Source organism: Schistocerca cancellata, chromosome 9 (genome assembly GCF_023864275.1).
Source record: "Schistocerca cancellata isolate TAMUIC-IGC-003103 chromosome 9, iqSchCanc2.1, whole genome shotgun sequence".
Lineage (NCBI taxonomy): Eukaryota > Metazoa > Arthropoda > Insecta > Orthoptera > Acrididae > Schistocerca > Schistocerca cancellata.
In genome coordinates this window covers 169,760,821-169,777,636 of record NC_064634.1, presented here as the reverse complement: position 1 = coordinate 169,777,636, position 16,816 = coordinate 169,760,821, and positions in this window count along the sequence as shown.

Genomic DNA, 16,816 nt, shown 5'->3' with positions numbered 1-16,816 from the left:
TTACTTTGAGCGGCTTCAACAGTCAGGAACAAACCGATATAACCGAAAACCGATTGTTTCAGCGATAACTGCCATCCGTACTTCATGCACATTCAAACAGGCAGCATGGCAAGCACGTGGCGCTCGAGAAAACCATATGAGTGGTTCCTACAACTCTGCTCGCTGAAAATTTTAAACGCAGTGTAGTGCGGTAACTCTTCGCTGGGGAGAAATGTCATCCAGAGTCAAATTTCTTTTGCTGTAGGGGTAGATGGAAGACAAGGGGGAGACGGGGCGGTCGTTCTAATAAATAAAGTATTCCAAATCGCTCGGTTTCCCCATTGGCATAGCATTCCTTTGACGAAAGCCACGATGCCTGCATTGCCTTTTATTGTTAAATGTTCTGCAGTGTAATCGATTATACGAGATCAAGATAAATACTTCGCAAGCAGTGCAGTATTATTTCTTTCCTATTCCATTCCAGTAATGAGAGATCGAAAACTGATTGTCTATCGGTCTCTACATGTGCCCTGATCCCCCTTACTTCATTCACTCTTATGTTTTCCTAAGCGAGATGTTCTTGGTAATAGCAGAATGGTTGCGCAATCCTCTTAGACAACAGGTTCTCTAAATTTAGAGAACAGGGTTTCGCGAGACCTCCTCCGATTTTTTCCAGGTATTCCCATTTAAGATCTGCTGAGTATTTTTGTCTTACTTTCATACGGGATGTACTGACGTGATCCTAGCAGCGCGTCTCTGAATTCGTTCGACGCCTGTTGTTGTGTGAACTTGGTAAGGGCTCCAAATGCAGTACCAGTGCTGTAGTGCTGTAGTATTTTATTTGCAGATTTGCATTTTCCGACATCTACTCCAACAGATTTAAGTCTTCGATTTAGCTTCCGTACTACTGAGCTTATGTGATCGTCCTATTTCATATCGCTACTTAATATTATCACTAAGCAATTGTACGCCCGTCCGGTTAGCCGTGCGGTCTAACGCGCGACTGTCTGGATTGGAAAGTCACGAATCCGACTGGTGGACTTGTGTCGAGGTCCGGTGAGCCGCCTAGTCTGTGGATGGTTTTTAGGCGGTTTTCCACTTGCCTCGGCGAATGAGGGTTGGTTCCCCTTATTCCGCCTCAGCTACACTATGTTGCCGATTGCTGCACATAGAAGTTCTCCTCGTATGCGTACACCACCATTACTCTACTACACAAACATAGAGTTTACACTCGTCTGGTGTGAGACGTTCGCTGGAGGGGGGGGGGGGGGGGGGGCGCACGGGGTCTACCAGGGCCGAACGGTACCCCTGAAAGAGTGGTACGATGTGGGATGGCAGAGGGGTGAAGTGGACAGCGGTAGTCGTCGTGGGGTTGTGGACCACTGCGGCTGCAGCAGGGATGGAGCCGCTCTGTCGTTTCTAGGCCCACCCGGTGAACATACAATACAATACACGCAATTGTACTATGCAACATTCGCAAGTATTCATCACTAACCTTGTAAATCGGATACTATAAGTCCTTGCTCTTTGCTGTAGGTATTACCTAGAATTTATCGACAGTTAACGTAGCTGCGATTCATTACGCCAAGCGGAAACTTTGTCCAAGTCTTTTCGCATTTCCGTTCGATCTTTCAAAGGCTACCAATCCTGTAGGTAGCAGCATAACAAGAAAACACTCTTATAATTCTGCTGAGCCTGATTTTGATGTCAGGAAACATTGCCCACAATCTTTTCGGCGGATGAAATCGACTCCACTTTTCTCCATTCTGCAGCATTGAGTGTCAATCATTCTTTAATTGCTGTTTAGTTTCTGTTGTGAAGTCTTGGTTCAAAATGGTTCAAATGGCTCTGAGCACTATGGGACTTAACTGCTGAGGTCATTAGTCCCCTAGAACTTAGAACTACTTAAACCTAACTAACCTAAGGACATCACACACATCCATGCCCGAGGCAGGATTCGGACCTGCGACCGTAGCGGTCGCGCGGTTCCAGACTGTAGTACCTAGAACCGCCCGGCCACACCGGCCAGCTGTGAAGTCTTGGGCCACGTCTCAACCACAGTAGCAAATTGGCTCATGATGTCGTTTGATTATTTTTCACCTGGTCCAAATACCGTGGAAAATTTGTTCTCGTATCGGCTTACAGTCAGCGTTCAAGAAAAGAGAGACAATCCTTGCACAAAGGATGCTTCACGTCAGAATGTACCGTAACTTTTCTTCTAATACGTCTGTGGCATCAGTTATTGCCTGCAGCTTCAACTTTCGATGACACACTTCCACACTGTTAAATTTGCCGACATTTTCATCAGCGTTTCCAGTTTTGTAACGCCCTTATCGTAGATCATAGCCTAGAGGTGTACCCCATATATGAATTCAGTGTTTGGCAGTGATAGGTTATACCTTGTGTTTCAGATAGCTGCTTTCGCAATATCAAAAACGGTTTGTCTGAAGTGTAAAAGTAACATGACACACTATATGATGTTTCCTTTCACGCCCTAATTTTATTTCACTCAAGATTATTACACCTGAATTTGATCTCTTCTTCTACAAAATGCTCATATTTGTGCATATATTACGCTCGCTTACGCTGTTCGATTAAGAGGTAGCAGGGTTAATTCTTGGCGTTGGGAAAAAAAATTCACCAGTATTTGGCCTACACAGGAAGGAGACCTGGCAATATAGAGATCCTCACCGTACTGCTCGTAATCACAGATTTCAACACAGTAATGCTATATATAGAGCATACGACACTGCCAATGGTGACCCGCCGCCATTTTCTTTGGGGTCGTCCTCTAGCTATTCGAGAAGAGTAGACTGCCATCCTTTCATTTTCAATATAAATTATAACAACAGAATCACGATCATGAGGTGAGCTAGTAGTCGACGTGGTCATTCACACAACCCAAGTGAGTACTTACCTCATTACGCTGAGAAGGAAGAAGAAACCTAAATTAGTATTTGTGTTCTACAAACACAAATGAAAATATTCCGCAATTCTTTGCTTCAAATTAGTAACTATTACTATCCATCTGCTAAAGGAAACGGCCTCATTAATTTGTTTTGCTAATGTACGAGATTTGTCGGTCGCTCAAACATGTTACTCATATTGTGATTTTTCTATTACGAAGTTTACTCCTGAATCCCGTAACGTATGTCCACATATCTGCTCCTCCTTCTCTTTTCTGGGCATTTATTTCATCTTTGGATCTTTCGAAAAAGCTTGTAGTTTATTTTCTTATTTGTGCTTTTACGTTTTAACATCCTTTTGTAGAACAAGTTTCTTCGTCTCTAGTTTCCTCACTGTTCACATTTCACTTTCTTAGAATCCTGTATTTCACATTTAGAGTTTCAACAACTTCTTTGGCGATTCTTTATCAGCATTTTCTTCAAGTAGAGTTCTTGGGCGATCTATTTTCACGCTTCACCTCCGTGCATAACCCTCAGTCCTTTATCGTACAATTCTTTCACTTCTTCTATCGTTATAAAGTGAATAATATTCTAGGTAGCTTCTCTTTGTAGGTATTTGACTTTTATTTCTGTCATTCCTATTTCCTTCCGACATCAGATTTGTTTTTTCTGTTTGTGTTGCTGTTCCAATATCTTAGTATTTCGATTCTATATTTGCACTTTTAACTTCTGCAAAAGGTTTGCAAATATTGCTGGGGTATTCTCATGTTGTTTCCTTCCCATTACTAAACACAAACCTAAAAATTGCTTCTACATTACGTACCATTTTTGAAGCCAAACTGGTCTATCTCAAAAACCTCATCAAATTTCCCTTCCACTACACTGTATGTCATTGGCAGAAATTTACAAGCTTGAAGTGCCTGGACGAATTTCGATTTATATTAGAATTAACATCTCGTAAATTCTTCAGTGCGGAATGTGATAATTCTGTCCTGGGAAGCTATGTGATACGTCCTTTATTTCATATATTCTGAATTACAGATGAAATATCCGTCAGTTTCGAGTATCTGCAACTGATTTCAGTAGGTCCGTTTATCATTAACTCCTACTGACTTGTATGTGGTCCTAATCATTAAAAAATATATCATTTTCCTATCCTTTTCTTTCGGAAAGAGTCGCTCCTAGCTTGTAAACACCTATTCCCAGAAAACGAAGCAGTCACCTACGATCGCTATTCCGATGTTAGTGTTCACATTTTAACAATAGTACAGGTTTGATCTGCCTATCTACAACAAAAATATAGGATCAAAAATTACGAAATCGCACAGGATCAGTGTATTGATCAAACCGCGCAAATATCGCAAAGGCCAGTGAAGTTGAGCACTAAAAATGAAAGAGAAATATTTAACACATGCATCTGAAAGTGCTGATTTGTGACATCGTTAAGCAATAGTTGTGATATTCATAAGACAGCCTATCAAGATAGCGATAAGAAACACTGTAAAATCATAGGACAACCTATCAAGAGAGCGATAAGAAACACTGTAAATAATTATCTTCGTTGAATCTGTAGGATTCTAGCTGCAATAACCGTCAGCCCCAGATATACACATTCAGTAATTGGAACTGCATTAACGAGGCTGCAGCATTTCCAAGTATTTGGAATAAACAAACAAATGTTTCTAATACATCGGATCCATATACCAAATCATTCCTTAATTTTTCGTCGGAATGAATAATAATGAAATATGTCAGCCGCAGAGATATCTGCATCATTGAAACCGAATTACGAGGTATTTTTCAGTTTTCAGTAATCTTCACGCCATTATAGACAAGCATAAATTTTTGAGCACGCACGCAGACATTTTCGTGACTGCGAGACATGAATCAAATAACGACTCTTTCGGCGTGGAGAAATGTCCACTGCCGGAATCATTTTCAAAATAATCTCTCGAGGTTCATGTTTTACACCTAAATAAATTATTACAGGTGTTGCTCAGCAGCCAACTAGAGAAACATTTTTAAACATTGTCAGGATGTACGATCCTAATTTTGTGTTTCATTAGATTTAAGAAATGAGCAGTATTTTCAATAACTGTCGTATAACAGCACTTCATTCCATTCGACACACTAATGACTTGTAGTACAAAACATATTTGCTTAAAGAGTTTCGATAGTAACGTTTCCTGGCGTAGAAAGAAACGTACTGTGAATATACCCTCTTAAAAATAAAAAGTGTACCCTGTGGAATATTATAATGCGGATCTTCCAAAATGTCAGATTAACGCTAAACACGTGTACATATCGTAGCCGTTTAGTTCACCGCATTCACAACAGATTTTATTTAAGACAGTTACAGAAACATTTTTGGTACGTTTCTTAATCTTCTGTAAATCATCTTAATGAATTCTTTTTCTATTTCGTGATGAGAAATTTAATATTTATGGGTGGCCTGGAAACAAACTGCATTTATTACTACTAATATTTTCTTATTACTAATCAGTTTTAGGCTTATTGGACCATCGATAGGAAAAAAATGATGACAGGAGCAGAAAAAAACGCATTTTGGTTGCTTTTCACCCTTAAATATTGTGTTAATTACAAGGCGTTGCCATTATTTAACAAGCGTTCTTGGACAAACAGCAGAGGAGCCTTTAACTATGAAGAAGCAAAAAAAAGTTCCGAAATGGAACATACCAGTTATTAACGATAGCGCAAGAACATCTAACTAAAGAACTAATCTTAAGTTTCTCACAGAAGATATGAGAAGGTAGAGGAGAGCGTTGTACCTGGAGGCTAGTGTTCCTAGGAACACTTCACATTTCCTTATCGTTTTGTCAAGCTAGTGACCGATGTTAGAATCACATTTAAAAACGCACACTAGAGACTGCCATAAGTAGTTTATGTCATTTTCTACTGTTTTTGTTATTTTAGACATGAAATTCTGATTTGTATAGAGTTTGTAAATATTACTAATTCTACACTTTATGGTCTGCCTAATATATTAAATTTATTTGGCGGGAGTTGTTGGTATGTATCAGTCCATTCCATTGCTGGGACTGGTAAGTCACATGTGCCATTCATAATTGATTTAAAGTCATTATTACTGTTTAACGTTTGTGTTTAGTAACGTTAGTGAGGGCCAGAATTAAGGCATCTACTGTTATGTTAGCCTTAGTAGTGAACACCTCTGATAATTGATGTGAAGCCATTATCCAACTGTTATTCAAGTAAAATAGAGATATTTAGCTCAGTCGTCACTAGTGCGATTATTTCCATACCGTGTTTCGGGACAACAATATCCCATATTCAAGTGCTAAAAACAAGTAAACCAAATGAAACAATCCTTCTTATGCCGACAGTCTTACAAGGATTACAGAGTTCCTGAGTTATAAGCTACCTTAAATGTGAGATGGTCCCACAAAACAACTCAAAAATTTTCTCAGTGGCCCTTAATTATGTACTGGGGAAACTGCCTGAAAATGTAATATATTACAACGAAATTTGTGCTCTTACATCCTAAATTCATTTTACTTCACCTCTCTCATGTACTTTTTCAATCAGTGATAGTATTAATAAATCAAACATGTGAGACTAAGAAAAAACAGTCATGGAAACTTCTCACTAAAGAAACCTTAAGACTTTCTCTGCAATTTAATTAAACGAAGCTGCTATCCATATAATGAATTGCACATATTACACGAATATCTTGAGGTGTTCTCAGTTACTCATAAATCCGTTCGTTCATTATTTCCACACTCTTGGGAGTATGGATTGCAATGTTGTAGGCGGCTGGCCGGCCTGGACTACCAGGGACAGCTGTTTTCCAACGATAACCACTCTTACTGTCTCACCGTGGACGATCGTATTTTCTTCACCGCTGTCTGGACGTTTGATAGACTGATTAGTTTCGCCATTGTCCATAACTGCTGCAGGAACATCAGCTTCAGAATCACTTCCATCACGAAAGTCACTTAATTCAGATTCACAGTTGAGTTCTTTTAACAATGCTTCACGCATAGCACCTTCCGTTAGTAAAGAGTGAATCCTGCGTACGATTTTCACATAACAACAGAACAGTTATACAGTGTGTACTTCAGGGTCACTGTGACCCTTAAAAATATTTCTGTGAAATTAATTAAACGGCACTTTCTCACAACTTCGAAAATCCGTCGCCTAATAGATCTCATTCAATGATAAATTTACATTGGTGGTAGCGGTCTGCATGTGCGCAGTAGCGCATGCACAGTAACAAGCAAAAACTCCAGGCTCAGAGTGACTCTGGCGTATACTTTAAGTCTTAATTACTGAGCCGTGCTGGCCCCGGCTTATGCGTTGGTTTAAACCTTGACTGTTACTCTACGTTTGGTTTCCCGCGGTTATTGCGGTTATGCCGTGGTTCTTGCTCTTTCTACGTGTGGCAGCAACGGTGTGTATCGATATTCGCACCTTGTACTATCTTTGGTCTGGTGCTTATAGTTTCCGGCTAGCCGGTGTGCGGCAGTCGGTCGGTTGGTGCGATCAGCCAGGAAGTCTCCGCGTGGCGCAGTGGGTCGGGCCCGCTGGTGGTTTCTACGCGGTGTCGGAGTGTGTGGGAGCTGCTCCAATTGCTACAGGGTTCGTGGCTCACCGACCCAGGACATCAATGTTGAGTGGTGATTTAATTACCGAAGCCAGTCTGTTCACACTGTGCCGTTGGTTTCCATGGTTGGCTGTTGGGCGTATTCCCGTGAGCAACAGTGAGTGTTCGAGTTGGCGAAAGTTTGGCCACCATCCGGTGGAGTTTAATTATATTTTGGTTATTTGAAGTCCAAGTTGCACCAGAGATATTTTCTGCCTTGTGGCCGTTAGCGCTCTGGTTACCTGCCCTGGCCGCTGTCGTAAAATTCAGGCAGTGTCCTTTCCTCACAGTGTTGTAGCCGTCCAACACGTGTGTGTAGTTTTGACAGCTTATGCATACTTGGTGTGTCATATAAAGTCGTGTGAAGAACACCTGCACTCGTGCAGAATCTTGGTTTTTACAAGCAATGCCATGTGGCCAAAACAAATTTCGAAGGACCTCTCTTTTTTGCCGCTGCGTCGTCTCATGAGAACGCTGTGCATGGGGAAGTCAGTAACAGACAGAGATCTCTGTGTTCACAGAAAAGCGACAGAGCTACATTGAGGTCAGGAATTTTTCTCTCTTTGTAAAATGATAGTCCGACCTTCTGGTGCCGCCTTGAGCGGGATGAACAATCCCTTGACTAAAAAGTAGTAAGCGGGCACCTCGCTGGTTAATCTTAAAACAAAAAAGGATGCCGAGAAATACAGACTTGTAGAAGGATGTTGACTGAAGTAGAAATCTTGGCTGAAGCGTATGAGTGTAACTCAGAATGTTGGTATGAACAACTGGTTAACGTTGTAAACGTTTGGTAAGAGGGGATACTATGTCTTGTTAGCTAAAATATCATTTGCCAGCATTTTACAGACCCTTTTTCATTGGCATACGGGACAGTGCAAGAATCTGGAGAGGAGACAGAGCTTTGTGCCGGCAGATAAAACTTTGGCTGGACACACGGAATGACACTTGATTTGGGGGCACAGAAGAGTGGTCAGCGTCTCCGGATGTGGCGGATGTCTGTTCTAGAAATCGACAGCTACTGTGTTGCAGTTTGCAGCAGATCACGGCCTCACAATGTTTCACACCACTGAGCGTAGAATATGGTGAAAAACTGCAACTTGTGTGAGCAAAGTATGAGAATTACTGAGCATTGGTAGGCACGTAGTTGGGGTCGATTATATTGTGTAAATCATATGCTTTTCTCAAGTGACTGAAGGCTCTTTCACGAATCGATCAGTGATGTTACTTTCATATAGTACTTCTTCACTCTTCTGGTGGTTCAGGCAGTCACTGTGCATCCACTGTGGATTTGTCTTCCCATAAATCGTTCGTAGATTATGGTTTTATCCCATGTACCTAAACTATCCAGTCTTTGCTGGGACATTCGAGTGTTAGATTAGTACTGTTTCCATGCTAATAATTTATTACCTTCTTATTGTGGACGTACCACATCGATACTCTTCACTCTTTCACTATGACAACCAATATCATCACACTGAATCATCTTTGCTGCAGTCTTGTTCCTATGATTTGTTTTGTACTTCTAAGTACTGCCCACAGAGGACAGTTATCGTTCCCATAACCGACTGTTATTGGTTTCTGTATTACTTTTTATCGTTGTTTTACAGCTTAGCTACTGCTAATAGCAAATACTGCTGATGTAACTTAATGTATCACTTCTGTTCTTTTATCCCAAGATTTATAATTCTAATATGTTTGCCACGTTTTACTTTACATTTAGCATCATTGGTTCCTGCTGATGTCATGCAGCAGGCGTTCTGCGGAGCGTCTCCTGTCTAACCCATAGAATACTACGCTATCCTTCAATAGACTTTTGTGCCTTTGGACATACAGTTTTTGCTCCACCTACTGCCTATGCTCATCAGCTGAGGGTATACAGCCTTTCATATAATGATACACTCGACTGAGTTCGTCATTTGCAGTTTTCACAATTGTACGTGTTCCAGTCACTTTTACCAGTCTCAGCACACAGTTCATGTACCCAACGCAAACATCTCAGACACCTTACGCAATCTTCTCCAGATTTATTATCCTAATATGGGACAGAGCCCTATCTTCATCATCTGTCGAGACAAGGGAAACAGAACTTTCAGAATCACCATCAGATGATAATTCACATCTCGATTTTCTACCTATTCCAAGTGTTCTGTTCTTACTTAATCTACAAGTGGAAATTATGGCACTTCAAAAACTTTGGACACGTTTAAGAAACAAATTACTTCATTTCTAATGCCTTCCACTGCCTTTTTGATATGTTCCTCTGCCCAAAACTTTCTTTTCTTCGCAGACGTTTCTTGAAAAGAAATAAATAATGAGATCTTCAAAGGGGCTCAGTCTTCATAGGGTCGAAATTATGCATTTATTTATCAGAAATGAGGCACCTACACTACTTGACAAACGTGGATGACCTACCGAAACAAGTAATGAATCATGGCATTTGCAAACTACCCACAAATTTCATTAAATATTTTATATCACTAATAGTCAACGCTAAAATAACGAACTACTTACCATACAGCTGTGATGATTATGTTGTGTCTACAAAATGTTAGGTTCACATGCGTTAAGAAAAAATGAAATGCGAACACGGAAAGTGACTGAAGCGCTTGGCTGCAATCAGGACACCAAAATGGCGGAAGCACCAGGAGTCCTGTTAGATCGCACCGACAGCCCAGTTCAGGGAGCAAATAATCATACATCCAGACGTAGCTCAAAAGTAGGGCACTTGACCCTAATAGCCCCGAACTGCCTCAGTGTACTCGGAAGACACTGTTAATGAATGGGGAATTGCGAGATTGGGAAAGTACATTTCCATTCATTCCATGCCTCGATGCAAACACAGAATGCATTACAAGCGAATGAAAGATTTCGAGCACGACAGGAGTGTTAAGGTGCTGTTGAATAGCTCGTTACCTCGAGATTCTTGTGCGTGCGTTAATGGCTTCCAGTTTAACGATGCGGAAATTGAGTCACTGGTCAACTGCGAGTCACGTACGGCTGCATTGTGAACCAGTAGCCTGAGACCGCGCAACTGAATATGAGCACACTCACCTAGGCTATGTGATCAGCGCACGTCACCCAGTGACTTTCAGCCTGTTGCCGCAACATTGGACGTAAGCACATCGCACAAAATATTAGTCGGCTCCCTATTAGAGAACACTAGTTATCATGGAGTGCTGTGAATGATGTAGAACTGATACCAGGCGATCAAGTAACACTCCACCACTGACGTAAGATGTGCCAGTGGAGTGGTGTGCGATCCAGTTCGGAATTAGCGCAATAAAATGCGTCGGCAACGAGCCGTGACACAGGGGCAAAAAGAACTCTCATGTGTGGACTTTCCCATGATCACACCTTGAATGGCCGGCCGTTGTGGCCGAGCGGTTCTAGGCGCATCAGTCCGGAACCGCACGGCTGCGACGGTCGCAGGTTCGAATCCTGCCTCGGGCATGGATGTGTGTGATGTCCTTAGGTTAGTTAGGTTTAACTAGTTCTACGTTTAGGGGACTGATGACCTCAGATGTTAAGTCCCATAGCACTTAGAGCCATTTGAACCATATGAACGCCTTGAATGAAGTTGCCCAGTCTGTTATTTGATGTATGAACGCAGACTGTCCAACGTATCCACAAGAAAAGCCGTGTAATGTCAGCGTATGTAGGTCCTTCTCAACCACGTTGAAGCAAACATTGCAAGACCTTGCGACAGAGCAGCTCTCAGTAACACATCGATATAACCATGTGGATCGACCACGCAGCCATAGATCTAATTTAATGCATATGTTATACCTCTTTGCACCGATCAACGTATCTGGAGCCTTGTGTATCTGCGGCCGGATGCGCAGTGGTGGGGTCCGCGAGTTTAAAAGGACGGAGCAAGTGCTGGAGCATCAGTCACCTCGGCTCACTCTGAATATGGCTGGATGGTATAAAGCCGAAATATTAGAAGAAAAAGTGAAATTTATGCAGCTGCACGCCGGAAAGTTTATGGAACAATCGTTGCGGCGCGAAAATATGAACATGTACATCGGAAAGAGAGCTGCATACAGTGCAAATGTGGAATTAGGTATCCTGGCAGAAGACCATGGTGGCACATACAACTGCATGTCTACAATGGGCCGAACTACACACAACTGGACAGTAGCTGAGTGGAGATATGTAGTGCAATCCGACAAGTCGCGATTTTGCATATTTTCAAATGACACTAGACGTCAAGTGCACTGGCTGACCAACGATGCGTTTACATCGTAATTTGAAGAAACTGTAGTTCGGGTTGGAGGTGTTTCTGTGGTGTTTTGAGGGTTGTTCCTCGTACCATCACTCGGGCCCACTCATTGAGGCTACCGCGATTATGAACCACGTCGTTTATTTCTAAGTTATTGCCCTTTCTTATAAATTACCGGACAAAATGCAGCACTCGCAAGGGCAAGGTCATGTGATGTGGCGGGTAGTCCATCAATATAAGTAAGTAATAAATCCACAAAAAAGGAAACGCAAATGTGACAATAAGTGGTACCCAACAGTCACAACAGTATACCGTGTATCCCCCTCTGGCGGCAACGTAGCGTATATTCTTGCACGCAGACTACCATAAAGGTGTAATACACTCTTCGCGAGGGATCCACAACTGCTGCTAAAATTTCTCGTGATGAATAAATCCACCCCAGTTGTACTAGAAAAATCCTTTATTTAGGTAAAATCGTACACGCCACCCTCCTTTTAGTACGTAAATCCCATCTTCAGGCGCTTGATTGCGTACGCAGAAAGGGCCTGAAGATGAGATTTAGGTCCTAAAACCCTGGTCGTGTGTACGATTTTATCTGAATAAAGAGTGTTCCTAGCACAACTTCAGCGGATTTACTCATCGTGAAGGATCATAAAGGTACCGAATGACATCCTGCAGCAAATTGTCCCAAGCATCTGGAACCTTTTGTTGCAATTCGACAATGGTTCTTGCATATTCTGGAGAGTGGTTAGGTTCGCGCTCCATCAAGTTCCATACGTCTTCAATTGGTGAGATACCTGTGCTCTTCCTGGCCACATCAATTATACTACGAAGAGAAATTTTCATCACAGCAGCCGGATGCGAAGGTGCATCGTCCCTCCAGAAAAGTGCAACACTTCCCTCTCGAAGAAACGGAAATAGCACGGGGATATAAACTTGGGCAATTTTGGTGGCAGTTCCTGCCGAAATTCAAAATGTGACCTCTGATATGTCTTCCTTTGCACGCTGTGTGGTTCTTTAGTGCACAAAATAGCGAGGAACTCACGCCGTTCGTGTAGAGAGAGTTCAGATATTAAATTTAATCTACATCTAATATCAATTAGTAAAAATTATACCTAACTTTATTTCCATAGTTGCACCGTCAGTTGCTAGCTGTAGAATTGACTTTAGAAATATACAGAGATACAAAACATTTATAAATCTGTCACTCTTCAATGCAACGTCTGTTCAGAAGACATCAGGTCCTGGTCATCATGAAAGACTGTATATCTTATTCAACTGGCAATTACACAAAAGTGGGATCAGCGCATGAATGTTCAATCTTAAATGCACCCGAGGCAGGAGCAGAGAGGAGAAGCTTGCATCTGATTGGCAGCGGCATAATCGTACGTGATAGCGCTCTAGTGCCGTGGTGGCGGCTGTTGCAAAAGCGGCTTCGTTAAGTGGCGGCGCGCGTATTTGCAAGTGCAGCCGACCGAATAGTGTCCTATACCGCAACCACATGTTGTAAGTAACGGCTTCCCACACCAGAAGGCGTGCGTAGAGGGCGCAGGCATTCTGAAATAGGTCGCTCGCCAGATCTACATTGTGCACCTGTAAGTCCATAACCCGCATACCTACTCTATTCACTGAACTCAATAGAGCACCATTCGACTACCCAGTCAACTCTTTCATGACAGCAGAGTAGCCATGCTTGGTGGTGTCTTGGGGTCGGTGGCTGCCTGGCCAAAGGCTCACATGATCCCACTCCCAATGCAAGCAGACGTTTCCCAATGGTCCTCGGTGACACGGCAGCTGCCCGCATATCGTCCCTAGATGATGTTCGGTCGACCACCACTGCTCAGCCAGTGCATCGACCTTGATGTGCATCTGTACTAAGCGATGTCCAGAAGCTGGTCTACAGGTGTGGGAATGTTCCACAGACCACTGCTGAAATCACCGAAACACCATTCGTGCACAGTGCCCGACACGTACAGCAATCCGCCGATACATGCATCCAGCGTCCCGTAGGCCCAAATGGCCGAAGTTGTTCAACAGGTATAGGTACTCTTCGCTGGGGCTAGGGTGTTTCATAGAATGAATGTTGCAGTCAACGTTCGCCTTTAAAAAATCAGTAGAGTTACTGTCTGCAGAAAATAAACAGAGGACGCACGGACAAGCCTCCTGAGCTCCTTCTAATCGCCGATGATTCTGTCAAATGAATCACTAACACTACAACCCATTAGTAATCACATATACTCTTGTGCCACCGAATACAATTCCTGAGGGTGCTGCATTTTTTTTCCGACAGTGTACATTTCCATGAGGAGTACGCTGTGTCTTCCATGGTCAGAACAGCCTTGTTCACAGTGTTGCACGTAAAAGTTCCCGGTTTACGAACACACTGCCACCCTGTTGCAACCTACACGCCAAATTATTTCATCTGAATCCCACAGAAAAGGTCTGGGACTATTTATAACTGTGGGTGAAATGTTGCAGTCAACATTCTCCCAGTTTCATAGCTTACGGGAACTGATCATCAGTGAGAGGCTCCGTATGGATGTGGCATACTTGTGACCGTTTTGGGACCATTCTCAAGTATACAAGTGAAACTTCCTGGCGGATTAAAACTGTGTGCCCGACCGAGACTCGAACTCGGGACCTTTGCCTTTCGCGGGCAAGTGCTCTACCAACTGAGCTACCGAAGCACGACTTACGCCCGGTACTCACAGCTTTACTTCTGCCAGTACCTCGTCTCCTACCTTCCAAACTTTACAGAAGCTCTCCTGCGAACCTTGCAGAACTAGCACTCCCGAAAGAAAGGATATTGCGGAGACATGGCTTAGCCACAGCCTGGGGGATGTTTCCAGAATGAGATTTTCACTCTGCAGCGGAGTTTGCGCTGATATGAAACTTCCTGGCAGATTAAAACTGTGTGCCCGACCGAGACTCGAACTCGGGACCTTTGCCTTTCGCGGGCAAGTGCTCTACCAACTGAGCTACCGAAGCACGACTCACGCCCGGTACTCACAGCTTTACTTCTGCCAGTACCTCGTCTCCTACCTTCCAAACTTTACAGAAGCTCTCCTGCGAACCTTGCAGAACTAGCACTCCTGAAAGAAAGGATATTGCGGAGACATTGCTTAGCCACAGCCTGGGGGATGTTTCCAGAATGAGATTTTCACTCTGCAGCGGAGTGTGCGCTGATATGAAACTTCCTGGCAGATTAAAACTGTGTGCCCGACCGAGACTCGAACTCGGGACCTTTGCCTTTCACGTGCAAGTTCTCTACCAACTGAGCTACCGAAGCACGACTCACGCCCGGTACTCACAGCTTTACTTCTGCCAGTACCTCGTCTCCTACCTTCCAAACTTTACAGAAGCTCTCCTGCGAACCTTGCAGAACTAGCGCTCCTGAAAGAAAGGATATTGCGGAGACATGGCTTAGCCACAGCCTGGGAGAGTGAAAATCTCATTCTGGAAACATCCCCCAGGCTGTGGCTAAGCCATGTCTCCGCAATATCCTTTCTTTCAGGAGTGCTAGTTCTGCAAGGTTCGCAGGAGAGCTTCTGTAAAGTTTGGAAGGTAGGAGACGAGGTACTGGCAGAAGTAAAGCTGTGAGTACCGGGCGTGAGTCGTGCTTCGGTAGCTCAGTTGGTAGAGCACTTGCCCGCGAAAGGCAAAGGTCCCGAGTTCGAGTCTCGGTCGGGCACACAGTTTTAATCTGCCAGGAAGTTTCATATCAGCGCACACTCCGCTGCAGAGTGAAAATCTCATTCTGGAAACATCCCCCAGGCTGTGGCTAAGCCATGTCTCCGCAATATCCTTTCTTTCAGGAGTGCTAGTTCTGCAAGGTTCGCAGGAGAGCTTCTGTAAAGTTTGGAAGGTAGGAGACGAGGTACTGGCAGAAGTAAAGCTGTGAGTACCGGGCGTGAGTCGTGCTTCGGTAGCTCAGTTGGCTAGAAAAGTCAGTCCTCCATTTAAAAACCAAAAGAAGAAAGTAAAGATAGAAACATCAAACAAGAAAATAGAAATAAATGTGTATTCAACAAATGATATTTGTGACTGTTTGTCAGAAGTAAGTAATAAAAGTATGTTTTCTTCTCACTTGAAGAATTTCCACCTCTTATGTCAGTTTCTCCTAGCTATCATATTGTTTTGTGCTTTCATTTATACGCTGAGTATGCAGTAACCTATCTTAGTGCAGTTTCATGTTCTTACTGCACTTTTCTAAATGCCTCAATTCTGCTTTACTAGCAACTTAACCCCTATCTTTGTTGTATTGCCTCAGCTTGTATTACATTCTTCCTTAGTCATACAAAAAAGAGTTTCATATTGAGTTACTTTGTGCATTTTCAAGTCTTATATTCTGTTCTTTCTTCATCCTCACAATAGATTTACCTTATCTGCCATATTCATATGAGGTTTCTTGATATTGACAGTTGGGTACACTGTCTGAGATATCTATGTATCAAATTTACATGGACTTTTTTATTTACCAGGAACAATAGGAATTATGTATCAGTAGAATGAGTAATCATATCAACAACAAAAAATATAAACTGTTCATAGGCTTTTCAGAAAGTGAGATGTAGAGAATTTCGTATGTATTAAATGTTTGTTTTTTATTGTTGGAATTAGTTGTTCAGATTCATAATTTCAGAATATTTTGTTTGTATTGTCATATATTGTGGTTTGATATATAACAGACTGAATCACTGACGTCCTTAAAAGACAATTTATTATTTTCTAATGTTTTTACACCAATTTAATAGAATTGATAGGTTATATGTATTTTTTTGATCGCTTTTTCTTTTGTGTTGTGTGAGAGTTGCTGTATTATTTAGTTGTTGATCTGTAAGAAGTGCAGTCTAATCCATGACATATTTTTGCTAAACTCTCCAGAACAAGTAAAATTGTCTCTACTTTCCACTGAAAGCTGTAATAACTCAAGGATACTCAGGAATGTAAGTCGTATGAGAACAAGTTTTAGATTCAGTTACCTTGCATTGTGTATCACAATACAATAATGGGATCATTTTTGAAGATTGTGAAATGTGATTGTGTAGCATTAAGTTAGTGAAAAATATGTAGCTGAAACAAGACTTC